This window comes from Elephantulus edwardii, unplaced genomic scaffold (assembly GCF_000299155.1).
Source record: "Elephantulus edwardii isolate Elephantulus edwardi_28Jun2011 unplaced genomic scaffold, EleEdw1.0 scaffold00053, whole genome shotgun sequence".
Taxonomy (NCBI): domain Eukaryota; kingdom Metazoa; phylum Chordata; class Mammalia; order Macroscelidea; family Macroscelididae; genus Elephantulus; species Elephantulus edwardii.
Window position 1 is genome coordinate 7,391,080 of NW_006399803.1, and position 13,051 is coordinate 7,404,130.

Genomic DNA, 13,051 nt, shown 5'->3' on the forward strand with positions numbered 1-13,051 from the left:
ACTGATAACCCAATTACAAAATGGGCAAAAGACATGAAAAGACTTTTCACAAAGGAAGACATTCAGATGGCCAACAGACACATGAAGAAATTATCAAAATCACTGCCAATAAGAGAAATGCAAATAACCTGAGAGGTACGTGGATTGAATCCACCAGATGCTCTGCTGGAGAAGGAGGGGCAATCTCCTCTCTACCAGTCAGATCCGATTTGACAGTACACACACAAAAACTAGTTAAAAAAGAAATAGAAGAGAAAGGCAAATAAAAACCACAAGGAAAAACCATCTCATCCCAGGAGCAGTGGCAAAGTTTAACAGAACAGCAAGCAATAAATGTTGGAGAGAAGGTAGAGAAATTGGAATTCTCATACACTGTTGGGGGGATTGTAAAATGGTACAATCAATCTGGAAGCCAGTTGGGGTTTCCTAAAAAAAGCTGAACGTAGAAATTCCATATGACCTACCTACTCCACTGCTAGGAATATACTCCAAGGAAATTAGAACTGAGACAACAAACGGAGACAACAAGGTTCACAGAAGCATTATTCACACTCACAAGAACATAGAAATAACCCATATGTTCATCAACAAATGAATTGAGAAATTGTGATATATTCACATGGAATACTACACAACACTCAAAAAGAACAATTTAGAAAAGTACTATACAACATGGGGTAGACTGGAGAGCATTGTGCTAAGTGAACTAACTCAGCCTCATAACAACGAATACTGCATAAGACCATTTTTGTAAAAATAGAAGGATCACTATTAGGAGCAGCACTTCAACAGAGAACTGCCAGATGACACAGGACTGAGCAGTTTTATTCCATTGCACATCATGTTATTATGAGTCAGCACCTAAAAACTACAACCTTCCTCATAATTAAGATAAGCATAGGGAAGTAGTTAGGAAGATGACAGGAGGAGGAGATACAAAAAGGCTTCAATAGTCTCAAGCTCTGGAAAGTATGAGAATGTCAGCCAAAGATCATAATGAAAATAAAGGCAGAAAATGGGGGGAAAAAAGTAAATGAGACTTACTTGATTTTTTTGAATTTGTAGTTGAAATCAAGTCAGCAAAGAAAATTTGGTGGGCCTACAAAAAACCCCAAAAAGATATATGAATAAATTTATAAAATATATATTTCTATTTCTTCAGCAATAGAAACGTAACAAAATTCCTTTCCGGTGTTCTTTCCTACCCCAACCCCAGCCAAATGGCTTTTCGGTGTTGCTGTATTAAGGTAAGAAACCCTGACAATGCAGTGGTTAAGTGCTTGTCACCTAACTGAAAGGTCAGTGGTTCAAACTCACGGTTCACTCCACCGAAGAAAGATGTGGCAATCTACTTCTTTAAAGATTTACACTCTTAGAAACCCTACAGAGCAGTTCTACTCTGTCCTTTAGGGCTTTGAATAAGAGTTACTCTGAAGACAATGGTGACTCTCTCTAAATCTTTATGGGAGGGAGCTGCCCATATTTCTCTTGCACAGTTGTTGACCTTTTGGTTAACAGTCAGATACATTACATGCTATTCCATTAGAAGTGCATTGGGACTCCATTAGGACCATTGGATTGAAAAATCCCGGGGTTCAAATGCACGCAAGAAAATACACTATTGATTTTGCCAGTCTTCAGACAGGTACTTTCTTTAGAAGATAATTCTGAGGGATGCACAAAATGCAGAGACTTTAACTAATCTGGTGTCAACCTTCTCAGCACTTTTACCTAGGTAGGTGCCTGGAAGCTAAGAGGTGACCCAGTGGATTGTTAACATCAGTTGACTTCAACTCATGGAGACTTCATTTCTCACAAGATGCTGCCTGGCCCTCATCTTCACCAATGAGTCTCTTTGAGCCCATTGCTGTGTAAGGTTACAGGTGGTAGAGTGAACTGATGCATGGAAAGGTATGCTTATCTCCCAAAAGTGAATGTAAAGGAAGTTACATTTTTTCCCCTTCTTGTTTAGGTAATTAGAAACTTCTTATTTTGTAGAGAAACAGAATAATTTATATTACACTCATTTAGATAACTTTGGTGTAACTCTGGTAGGAGATAAGCAGATACTTCCGCTTGTATTATAAATGAAGAAGTGAGACCCTAAGCAAATTACAATTATACTGTAATACTTTTTAAAAGATTGTAGAGATAAAAATTAAAACCACATAACATAATTTTCCTATTTATTCATTAAAAATTCATACATTAATCATCAACCATTTTTCATGCTTTTTTATAATAAGCCCCTCTTAAATTCTACCTACTGGCAATTGTGTAAAACTGCCTCCAATTGCTATATCCGATCATGTGTGTAAGTCCAGGGTAAGGAGAATGAAAGAAATAAGCAGAGTTATTCTGGTTTCGATCCCAACTATTGCTCTGCCATTCTGTAGGCTACATCCTGTTGTTGTCGATGTTAGTACCATCAAGCTGGAATCAATGCATAGCTGACATTCCAGTGGGTTTTCAAAGGCAATAAACTACACAGAAGGAGATTCTCCATCTTTCTCCCACGAAGCAGCTGTTGGATTTGAACTGCGTGTCTTCGTGTTGGCAGTGCCACTTCTTTCCACTAAAGCACCAGAGCTCCCTTACTCCACAGTGTAGGATCTCTTTCTTCAACAAGGGCGCTCTGGTGACATAGTGGCAAGAAGCTGTACTGAAATCCCAAAGGCATGATGTTCAAACCAACCAGATGCTTCACAGGAGAAGCCTGCACAATCTCCTTCCATGTGATTTCCTGCCTCTAATAACCCACTAGAGGGTAGCTATGGGTCGATTCCAACTTTATGGCACATAACAACAACATTTGCTCACCTACAGAATGGCAGGTGGCATTCTATGTGCTGAGGATAACAGAGCAAATGAAAATCTCCTGATTTCATGGAATTTATATTCCGTAGGCTGCAAGTGTGTAGCTATGATAATGGCTAGTTCTGTGGATTAAAATCCTAACCCCTTAATACCTGTGTTCCAAAACCCACTTGGGAATAAGTTTTCTCTGTTGTGTTAATGAGCCAGAATTAGTGTAGAGTATTAGTGTAGTGATTAAATCAATCTCTTTGGAGATATAAACGGCCGATTAAGCAAGTGTCCTACTCATCTAACGTGCTATAGCAGATGTTGTTTTTAGGTGCTATCGAGTCATAGATGACTCATAGTGATCCTATGAACCAAAGATTTGAACACTTTAATAACTTAAACAAATAGAAGTTTATTTTATTATCATTTCAAAAACTCATTGCCATTGAGTTGGAAACTAGGAATCGACTCATAGCTAAGTCTCTGTGGAATTTCTGAGGCTGTAAATCAGATGAGAGGTGATTGTCCAGCTTATTCCCACAGAGTCCATGGTGGGTCCAAACTGCCAGAAAGGCTTAGTCTTTGGAATAGCAGTGCAATTCTATATGAACTAATATCACCAGAATTCCTTTATTTTATAGTTTATAAGGCTAGAAGTCTAAATTTAGGGTGCCAGCTCTAGGGGAAGACTCTCTTTCTGTAGGTTCTAGAGAAAAGTCCTTGTTTTTCCTCAGCATCTGTTCTTTGGAAATCTTTATGTGCCTTGGCCTTTCCCAGTGTCCATACGCTTCCTTGAACAGTCATCTGGGTCCCAAACAACTCACTTCACTCCTGGTTAGTATTTCTTTCTGGTACTTAGGGTCCTCTCTTCTTGGTTTGATTTCTTACCCTTTTAAAAGGTATTACAGGCCACATCCGAAGGAAACTCATCATGTTTCAGATTAGGACTAATGATAGCACTAGGGGTGGTTTTATTCCACACTTATTATTCCTTTTACAACTATTTGGCTTATTATGTGACGGGAGGTAATTACATAGCTTTCACATTATAGTATAACATATATGCATTTAGAGGGGACAAAATTCAATCCATGATAGAAATGAAGAAGCAAGCAAGCACAACAAGAGGGGAAGAGGCACGATCGCCAAAGAATAGAAATTAAAAAGACACTAGGTTTCCAGAGTAGAAGAGAGAGAGGGGGACCATTCTCTAAAGCAGGCATCCTGAATTTGGGCTTTTAGTATCCATCACTATAAAATAGATTTCTATTCATTAAAGCCACTCGCTTGTAGGATTTCTATTATAGCAGCACTAGATAACAAAGATAGCTGGTGTGTAAGAGAGAGTTACACAAGTCTCTGCTAATTTAATTTTAATAAATCTCCTGTATCATTCCACACTGCCCAACCAGAAAGCATTTAGTCAAGGTGGTTGACTCGCTGATTTATACTAGCTGTCTTAATTATCTAATGCTGCTATAATGCAAGTATTACAGTGGTTAAGTACTTGGCTATAAACGGAAAAGTCAGTTTGCACTCACTAGCTATTCCAAGGGGGAAAGGTGAAACAGTTTGCATCTGCAAAGATTTATAGTCCAGGAGATAGTTCTGATGGCCTGGTGGTAAAGAGCTGAACGGGGAAGCCGAAGACTTGGGATCTGAATCCACCAGCTGCTCCATGGGATAAAGGCGGGATATCTCCTCCTGTGTGATTGACAGTCTCTGAAAAAGTTACTGTAGGGTCAGCTACGAGTGGTTCTGTCTCAACTGAACGTAAAAACAGGGTCACTATAACTCAGAATCAACTAGGCAGCAGTGGGTTTCTGCTTTCAGACGTAAGGAGTAATTTGTACCAGACTTACTTTTCTATCATAACAAATTAAAAGCTAAAGGGAAAAGAGTAAATAAATCATTGAGATATGGCAAAACAAGGACCAAAGGACTGAATGATGAGCAAAGGGCATGAATAAAGACCCACAATTGCCCTGCTTTCTTCATTATGGCATGACAGAGTGGCCAACAGAACACAATGACATCAATGAGTTGAGAAGATAGAAATCAGAGTTTGGGGAGACTGAGGCATGTGGAGTTTTCAAGGCAGAGTACAGAAAGAAAAGAACCACAATGGAAAAGGACTCTCCCTTTGAAGAAATGTCTTGAGATTCAGTGTAAAACAAAAGGGTTTTTAAATCATTATTATTATTAAGAAGAGTAATTAAAAGGAAGAAATTCTCTCCTTAACCCAGCAACATCTCACAGAGATGAGCTGGATACATCCCCTGTCTTTCTAAAGACAGAATTTCAGTATGTCTATCTGAGTGGCCACACTTCTTTTCATAGAGTCCAGCTTCTTGGATAATTTGCTCAGCATACATAGTATGTATGAATACGTATGGAGAGAGAATAGAACCCTGACACACTCCCTTCTGAATTTTAAACCATGCAGTGCTCTCCTGCTCTGTTCACACAACAGCCTTGTGGTCCAGGTATAGGTTCTGCATAAGCACAATTGAGAGCTCTGGGATTCCCATTCTTCTCAATGTCAGCCACAATTTGTTATGATCCACACAGCCAAATGTCTGCATAGTCATAAAGCACAAAGCACAAGTTAACACTCTTCTGGTATTTTTTACTTTCAGCCAGGATCCATCTGACATTAGAAATTATATCCCTGGTACCATGGCCTCTTCTAAATCCTGCTTAAACTTCTGGCAGTTCCCTATCTATGTATTGTTCTAGATGGTTGGTGGTTGTTGTTTTTTTTTTTTAAAAAATACGATCATCAGCAGTATTTTGCATGCATGTTAAAATAATGGTGTTGTTTGATAGTTTCCACATTCAGCTGGATCACTTTTCTTAGGAATGGGGACAAATATGGACCTCTTCCAATCAACTGGCCAGACAGCTTTCCTCCAAAGTTCCTGGCAGAGACTGGTGAGCACCTCCAAGGTTGTGTCTATTAATTGAAACAAGTCAACTGGTATTCCATCAATTCCTGAAGCCTTATTTTTTTGCCAATGCCTTCAGTGCAGCTTGCACTTCCTCCTTTATTACTACTACTGGCTCTTGTTCATATGGTATTTTCTGAAATTTTTAAATGTCATTAAGTTCTTTCTGGTACAGTGGTTCTGTGCATTACTAAGCTGTGTCTGATTCATACCATAGTCTTTTCTGATCACTTGCTATGCATCTGAGAGCTGGACAGTGAATAAGAATGACCAAAAAAGAATTTATGCCTTTGAGCTGTGGTGTTGAAGAAGAGCACTGAACATCCCATGGACAACCAAGAGAACAAACAGATATTCTTGGAGAGGGTGCAGCCAGATTATCTTTTGGAGGCAACACAAAGACATCAATTATTCTGTCATCCTTATTTATTGATCAACTCTGAGAGATGTATGGCAATGATTGAAAAGCCATGACTTAAATCTAGTGTACCTTACTCTCCAAACTGACATCATTGCTCTTCAGTAATTTGGAGAGGTCCTGGAGAGCAGACTTGTGCAATTCAATACATATACTCATCTCCTGACTGCTGGTGTCAAGAGTATTGATTGTAGATCCAAGAAAGATGAAATAATTGATGATATCAATTTTTAAAATTTATTTTAATATTGCTTATTGGTCCAGTTGTGAAGATTGTGTTTTCTTGGTGTTGAGATGCAATCCATATTGAAGGTTGTAGTATTAGATCTTCCACAGAAAGCATTTTAAGTTTTCCTTACTTTCAGCAAGCAAGGTTGTGTCATCTTCATAACCTAGGCTGTTGGTGGGTCTTCCTTTGATCCTAATATCACATTCTTCCTCCTAAAGCCCAGATTCTTGAATGATTTTCTCAGTGTACATATTGAATAGAAATGGCAGATTGAATAGGAATGACATAGTCCACCACAAAAAGACAATTTTGGTATAAGGCTACTATTGCAAAAAGCTAAAGAAAGGTTTACAGTCTTAGAAGAATAACAGGGATTGGAAAAGACAAACAATATATAATAAGAAATTGAGAGACATTTTTATTAATTGTATTATAAAAGTTCTAAAATAAATGCCTATAAATTAATGAAAAAACCTCGTGATTTTTCAGTTTTCCCTCAAATATAAATATATAAAAATATGTACATTTCTGCATATATATGTAAATGTAGATATTTGTAAGAAAGCTCAAGTAATATGTCAGTGGTGATGATGGTGGCGTCAAGTGCAGGTAGATTAAAATTTTCACCTTTTTCTACGTGGCATCCACTTCCTAAATAACATGCCTCTGGAAACTCTATGAACTTTGATAAATGTCAATAGTTATAGAGGGGCTTCAGGCCTTTTGTTCATAGGGTCACCATGAGTCGTGCTCAATTTGATGGCAATCAAAAACAATACAAACTACATTTTTCTGGCCGCATGCTTCCGCCATGGAGGAGTACGCTCGCGAGCCTTGGGGATTCGACACCGGTTGAGAAGTAGTGTCAGTGCTGTGAGGATTCGAGCCCCCCCATATTGGTGGTGGCCCGCTAGCCATGGTGGGCTCAGCAAAGATGGGGAGCATCCTGTCGGCCCTCATTGAAGGTGCTGGCATCCTCCTCACTCGCTATACAGCCCAGCAGTTCCGCAATGTCCCCCGTTCCTGGAGGACTCCAGCCAACTGCCCCCTAAGGAGGGTGCCCCAGCCCCAGGCTATTCCAGCTACCAGCAATACCACTGAGGAAGTGATCACCTAATGCCTCCATGGGAGACCCTCTTCAGTTCCCTCCCTGATGATCTACCTCAAAGGGAGGGCTGACTCTCAGTTGGCCCCACAACCCTCTGCTCACTCCCTTGTCCACCTGGGAGTGAGGCACCTCATCCGCCCTAATAGATGGGTCTCCCTTTTCTCTCTCAGGGCACCCCAGCCCCACATTTATGTGTAAAAAGCTCTCATCCCAAAGCCCCTTGTGTGGTGCCCTGAAGAATATTTAAATCCAATTTTGAAATGCCTATTTATGCATTCCTTGAACCATCCTTGGAAGCCCCACCTCAGACAAGGGGCAGAACTATAGGACTTGAAGTTCCACAGACAGTGGAATCTAGTAAATCTGTAGGATAAATGAGCAGGAAGGGATGTGAATCATCATGAGGATGATATGAATCATCATATACGGGGATATGAGGATCAAGTGATCATACACAGAGAAGCAGGTTTAGAAAGAAATGAATGGACAGGTATTACAAGAGTGGTAGCGATGCTATTTGGCCATTATAGATGGCTTAAAATAGGAGCTACCACAATGAAACCCTGGCTCTCCCTGCCCCCAACATCCCTGACTCCTCATGCATTTCTGTCCCCAAGAATGGGAAGTCTGACCTTACAAGAGCCCTCCTTTCTGAATATTGAATACCAGTCATTCCACCTGATAAGATAATCTTTCATGTGGTCTCACCATGGATCTGGAGTGGAAGTGTAGGGTTCAGGGAGACCTGGCTTTCTCAAGTTCCTGTGCCATAAGATTCTTATGTGTTCAGTGCTCACTGTTGACTGGTGAGATTTTTAAAGGGCAACCACAAAAATCCAAAAAAAATAAATAAATAGAATTTTCACTTAAAAAAAAACCCAACTACATTTTTTCTGTAATTTTTTAAATCCATAATTTTTCAATAATTAGAGGATAGTTGGTTTTATTCTTAATTGCCAGTACATTATTCATAATCATAACATTGTATTGTTATTGCTATGCATGGAAATAAAAAATTAAAAGAAATTCAAATTAAAAGAAAATTTGGTGAATGTGATAAAAGCACAACATGACTACTTGCTCATAATGTGTACCTTGGCTATTTTTGTATCATCATCACCTAATAAAATGAGCAAATAATAACTCCAACAATTTTAGGTTTTTTGTGAATAATAGTGTGCAATGCGAAACCTATACTTGAACCAAGAGGCAGTCATCAGAACAGAGCAAGGAAACACTGCATGGTTCAAAACTGGGAAGGGCGTATGCCAGGGATGTGTCCTGTCTCCATACCTTTTCAACCTGTATGCAGAACAGATTATCCGGGAGGCTGGGCTCTATGAGGAGAAATGTGCGGTCAAGATTGGTGGAAGATCTATCAACAATCTGCGATATGCAGATGACACAACCCTGCTTGCTGAAACTGAGGAGGACCTGAAGTGCTTGCTGCAGAGGGTCAAGGACTGCAGCCTCCAAAATGGACTGAGGCTCAATGTCAAGAAGACAAAGATTCTCACCACCGGAGCAATTGGTAACAACAGGATGGATGGTGTAGAGATTGAGATTGTTCACAGCTTTAGTGTGCTTGGCTCCTCAATCCACACTCTTGGCACGGAAATGAAAAGACATATTGAAATGGGAAAATCTGCTGTTAGGGACCTCTGTAAAGTACTGAAGAGCAACGGTATCTCTCTGGAGACTAAGGTGTGTCTGATACAAGCCATGGTCTTTGCAATCACTTGTTATGCATCAGAGAGTTGGACAGTGACTAAGGAGGGTAGAAGGAGAATTGATGCCTTTGAGCTTTGGTATTGGAGAAGAGTATTGAGGGTACCGTGGATTGCTAAGAAAACAAACAGATTCATCCTGGAGAGGGTCAAACTGGGCTGCTCTTTGGAGGCAAGGATTCTGAGGCTTCGTCTGACATGCTTTGGTCATGTTGTAAGGAGAGACTGGTCCTTGGACAGGACATTATGCTTGGGAGGGTAGAGGGCAGGCGCAGGAGGGGAAGGCTCTCTGGGAGATGGATTGATTCGGAGACTGGGGTAATTGGGATGAGTGTGTCGGAGACAATGAGATTGGCACAGGACAGAACAGAGTTTAGGGCTGTTGTACATAGGGTCGCTATGAGTTGCAAGCGACTCGATGGCACATAACAACAACAATCATTTAAACACTGTACTTATATAGGTGGCTATTTAGAAAATGTTGTTCTTACCAATGTATGCTTGACATTAAATGACTTTCCAAAGGTATTGGTTCCATCAGGAAATAGTCCTGCATTGTAAATTAAGAAGGAAACTAGAGTTAAATCAGGATTAGAATGACATCTTCTACATTCCCAATTTAGTTTTCATCACAAATTATACATACATTCTTTGTTCCCCTTTATAATATGACCAACAGAGAGTAATATTCAGTCAGGTAAAAACAGACTAAGACTTGAAGATAAATTGGGAATAAATATTCAGGCTTTCTTAGAAGGAGCTAAAATTTTTATGCCTGGATTATACAACTACATTTTCTCCTCATCTGTCAACTATCTTATTTTCCAGCATTTCACATTTCTCCACAACAATAAACAGAAAAATGTATTACTTAGCCATTTTGTGCATTAGTGATATACGTACTTGTTAGCAATAAATGGTGAGGTATAAGAGGAGAACACCATTGACTGTGAGGGTTAAAGCTATATATCAACTTGGCCATGATTCTCAGTGAGTTGTCAGCTATATAATGTGCATTGGCAGTCACAAGAGAAATAATTTGGCAGTTATGCAATGATTTAGTTTAGTGATCTGATGTCATCATACTCCATCTTCACATAATGCAGATTTTCACATAATAACTTCTGAAGTGTAGCTCCGTCTGACATACTTTGGACATGTTGCAAGGTGTGATCAGTCCTTGGAGAGGGATGTCATGCCTCGGAGGGTAGAGGGAGAGCACAGGAGAGGAAGACCCTCAGTGAGATGGATGTATTCAGTGACTGGGGTAATGAGGATAGGTGTGTCGGAGACAGTAAGACTGGCAAGGAATAGAGCAGGGTTTAGGGCTGTTTTATATAGGGTCACTATGAACCACAGGTGACTCAACAGCACATAACAACAGCTTCATCTTTGGAACTTAATGAAGTGGATATAGTGAGTTGTTGTTATGTACCATTGCATCAGAACCCACTCCATTGCATCAGAACCCACTCATACCTGACACTCTGGCAAGTTTTCAGAGGCAGTAAATTGCCCGGGAGGAAACTGCTCATTTTAGTCCCATGGAGCAGCTGGTGGATTCAAACAGCATGTCTTTGGGTTCTTAGGTCAGATTCTTACCACCAGAGCTATAATACACATTTGCCCTCTCAGTAGCAGACTATACTGAAAAACCCAAGCCAGTATATTTTTCTTAAGGTCCTAAGATGCTCTGATATATTTATATTTTTTTTAATTATTTATGGAGTATAAAATCCCTTCATCTTAAGTGCAGTGCTTAATAAGTTCTAGTAAATAGCTTTTGCCATATACTCATTATTATTTGTGCTATTTTATGCCGATAAACTTTCAAAATCCAAGTATTTTAAGCTAAAATAAAGATTTTCATAATTATCTGTCTAAATGCAAGAAAAACCTCACTTTTTCATAGCTGAAATAAAAGATCAATACGAAGTTTATCCTGTAATATGAATTATTATTGTTCTATTAGCTGAAAAGTCTTATCTTTTCCAAACTCTGCAAGACTTTAATAATCTTATTGGCCTACCTACCAGATGCTTTGACTTTAAGCTTTAGCTTTTGGTCCCCTGTTCTTTTGAGAATCATGCTAAACATTTTTCAATTAGATACTCAAACAAAACTCCAATTCACTGATATGAATCAATTCTGAATCCTAGCTGACCCTCCCTCAGGTTTCTCAGACTGTAAATCATAATAACAGTACGAGCTGACCTTCTTTCTCCCCTAGAGCCACTGCTGGATTCGAACTGCGTGAGGCACACGCCCTTTGGGTTAGCGGTGTCATTTACTATGATTTAAGCCTTCAGAGCTCTCTTGTCAAAGATATAGTTCTGCAATATTAAAACTTTGTAGAAAGTAATATTGAGTCATTTGTTGAATTACAGGCAACAAAGACATCAATATTTGTGCGAGACCACCTTTTCCTTTCAGATATCTTTCCTCTGACTTCTGGCAGCTCTATGCTCCATAGGGGTTTCAGTAGCTGATTTCTTGGTGGTAGATTGCCTTTCTTTCAGCACTTCCAACTTCTTCAGCAGCTACATTCACCACTTAGGGACATGGTACTGTAGATACACTATGTCGTTGTTGTTGTTAGGTGCCTATCAAGTCAACTGTAACTCATAGCTATTTTTTGAACAACAGATTGGAAACTTGCCCTGTCTTGCACCATTTCTAGGATCTCTGACATGTTTGAGCTCATTATTTTAGTCACTGTGTCAATTATTCTCCTTGAGAGTCTTTCTCTCATTTTCTGGCCTTTCCCTGCATGATGGGGAGGACTGACTCCTCGCGACAACATGAGCAAAGTATGCGAGACAAAGTTTCACTATTGTTCTCTATGAAGAGAACTCTGCACTTCCAAGACAGAATTCTTTGTTCTTTTAATAGGCCATGGATTTTTCAATACTGTTTTCCAACACAATTCAAAATTATTGAATCTTCTTTGGTGTCCATTATTCATGTCCAAATTTTAGATGCATAGAAAGCAATTGAAAATATTATGACTTGAATTAGTCACACCTTAATTTTTAAACTAATATCATTGCTTTTAAGCACTTTGGAGAGGTCTTTGACAGCAATTACCCAATGAAACACATCTCTTCTGATAATTTTTTTCCTTAAATTAAATTTTTGATTTTATGTAGGTTTGCTTACAGAGTTTGCATACATTGTTTGTCACACTGGATCTTTCCCATTTTCTTTACCCATTCCTCCCTCTACCCATCATATTGTATGACCCTGTCCATCTCTTTTGATCTCTTGACTGCTGCTACCACGAATATTGATTATGGATCCAAGTAAAATGAAATCACTGACAACTTCAATCTCTTTTCCATCTATTATGGGACCTCGCCAAAGTACTGAAGAGCAATGGTGTCACTCTAGAGAACAGGGTGCACCTGATACAGGCCATGGTCTTCGCAATCACTTGTTATGCATCAGAGAGTTGGACAATGACTAGGGAGGACAGAAAGAGAATTGATGCCTTTAAGCTGTGGTGCCCAGCGCTCCCAGCAGCCTCCTAGACGTACATCTGCAACCTGACCAAAGTACTTGTACAAGACCACCTGGAATCCAGCTCCACCAGCGCAAGCCATACTGCTGCAATCTGAGTGAAGTCCCTGTGAGTCCCCACAAGGGCGGGTAGCCCTGAGAGGGGACAGCTGCAAACTGAGTAGCCTTGCTGGGTGCTTTCAAGATTGCAATATGAAATACATCTTGAAGGATATGTACATGTACAGCCAAGCACAATCAATAAGAGTGCATCTGAATTCCAAAATCAATCTCCATAATAGTCTATGTGTTTCCTAC